The sequence below is a fragment of the Cupressus sempervirens genome, chromosome 6 (assembly GCF_028749045.1).
Source record: "Cupressus sempervirens isolate cs-2001-9-10 chromosome 6, ASM2874904v1, whole genome shotgun sequence".
Taxonomy (NCBI): domain Eukaryota; kingdom Viridiplantae; phylum Streptophyta; class Pinopsida; order Cupressales; family Cupressaceae; genus Cupressus; species Cupressus sempervirens.
In genome coordinates this window covers 440,031,360-440,033,850 of record NC_143123.1, presented here as the reverse complement: position 1 = coordinate 440,033,850, position 2,491 = coordinate 440,031,360, and the positions used below count along the sequence as shown (strand labels likewise).

Here is a 2,491-nt window from a genome sequence, read left to right as displayed (position 1 = left end):
GACAATTTGGAGATCCCTGCAACAAAATGGGAGGAGCCAAAATTCATATTGGACAGTGCATGGAATGCCAAGAATCTGTCGGTATCTATGTTAGGTCGGTTGACCTCTTGAAGGTGAACCATATTTTATGTCCCTTTGAAACCATAGTACCCATATTTGAAACACTGATGCATTAGATTTAGATTACTGAAAAGATTTTGATAACCAGACAACCTGGTTGTGGGATGTCTCTAGATCAGCTGAAGATCCTCTTATTTTGGGTTCACTTCACATCGATAAGTCTCTGACTCTGAACGTACTTTTATAATAATCTTGCCATTTGATTGACAATGATGGCACAACCAAAGCGTGTAGCGAAAAAGGAAGCTAGATCTGTTGCTGCCTACAAGGAATCTCATTTCATTGGAGTCAGAAAAAGGCTATGGGGAAGATTTGCTGCAAAAATTGAAGATCTGTGGAAGAAAACCCGTGTATGGCTTGGGACATTTGATACAGCAGAGGAAGTAGCGAGAGCATATGATACTGCAGCCAGAACTCTCAGAGGTGCCAAGGAAGAAAATAATTTTGCCTTTGTTCCTTGTGATGATAGGAGCACTAGTCTAAGTAGCACCATAGAGTCCTGGAGCAGTCATAAGACTGCTAATAATAGTACCAATAACACTAGGAGGAGCGTACCCTTTAACAAAGCGGAGGATGTTAGAAATAGCATTGATATGAATATGAACATTTCCGAAAAGGCACTTAAGAAGAGGTATTTAGAAGGACAAGTGCTTGATGTTTTAAGGAAACAAAAGTCATTCAAGAGAAGTTGTGCACGAGATAAAGATGAAGAGACCTATAATTGGTCGAGACAAAACTTTCCACAATTTGCTTTTGATCTAAACACATTGTGATTCATCCTCATCGGTCGTTGATGATGAAGTATGCACAACTTCTAGCTTAAGGCCCGAGGGATATACTCCACTATTGCTAGATTTGAACCTGCCACTATGTGACGATGAAGTGGGTTTTGGCAATAAGGCATTGTGTCTGTGACTGCAACATTTTTGCTTTGATTTTCTTCTTATTGGGTACAGGTCTATACTCCAAATTCCATGGATCATGTTTTCTTATTAAGTGAAATGAATTTTCCTATTTCTCGCCATTAATGCAATCATTTTTGGTTCAACGCAATCCTACATCAGAAGTTTGTTATCAAAGAAATCTTCTTAATGGTGTTATTCTTTTTTTGTATGCCACTAGATTGTAACGGTTAACATAGTTACCATTTCAACCACATGAAAGTGAATTTATTATTAATGCTTGAACAATGTGATAGGTAGAATGTTAATCAAATCAAAGGTGATGGATTAATGAGGAAATTGGCTTTCACAATCTCTTACTTTTAGCAATGACTCAGTGTAGACTGTTTGGTTGTTATTCTTGATATCTGAGGCTTCCTAACCAGCTAGAAATTTTTGAATACTATAATGTTTAGATCTATTAAACAATATTAAAATTTATATAATTTTCTTCTGGACTTGATTTTCTATGTGGGTTCAATCATACAATTTTGCATATAGATTTCAAGATATAATCCAAAAATTGCAACTATCAATAACTAATAATTAATCATGTTAATCAATGTTTATTATCCTCCATTCTGCTCTATAATAAATATAGGGACAAATGAAAACTATTCTATTCTTTACTCTCCTATAATAGACATTTCGAAGTAAACTTTAGATTTCCCAAAAAAAATCATTTTCTCATGGGATTTTGTGAATTATTGCCCATGAAAGTTGAGCTATTAATGGGATACTTTTGGTCAAAATCTCTATCATGAATCACTTTGCATTGACATTAATAATGTTGAATTTTGAAAATCCTCATGCATAAATATTATCCCAAGAATTTCATCAATTCATCTAGACTCCCAAGGAATCAATATAGCTAGCACAGTGTAGAATCTACCTATAATTATTGTTTCTAGAATGTAATCCATTTGCCTAGACCCTTAGTTAGTGGAGTGAATACTGATGTTTCTAGAGCTACTGCAACTTAGTGATGTATTCTTATATCAAGCCCATTTTTTATTATACAACACTCAGTTTAAGTTGAATTGTCTTCTTGAAAATGTGATCCTTTTTGTTCACATGCATGATCCCATGAATTAAGGGAACTAAAGAGTCCATAAAGAATATTGATCTTAGGATATCCAATTCGACGTGTATCTTTGACCTGTAGCTCCCTAAAGTTTACCCTAGATCAAATTAAGGGGGAAGACCTGAAACAAAACAAAGCAGCTTTTGATACTTTTTCTAATAGATTTCATACTGATTTGATTATTTGTACACTAGCCTTTATTTTGAAACTATGTACAACTTGATATATTGACCTTATTTATTAATATCAATAAGTGTTTGGTACTTTGATGGTAGCACATCTATTGTATTTACACTTTTTAATTAAGGTCAGGGTTCAAAAGCTATATATATGGACACAAAATAAG

General features: G+C 34.3%; 1 pseudogene; it reads left to right on the top strand.

Moving 5' to 3' along the window:
• Positions 1-329: 329 nt before the first annotated feature.
• Positions 330-1,035, top strand: LOC149552947 (ethylene-responsive transcription factor 3-like; annotated as a pseudogene).
• The last annotated feature ends 1,456 nt before the right edge of the window (positions 1,036-2,491 follow it).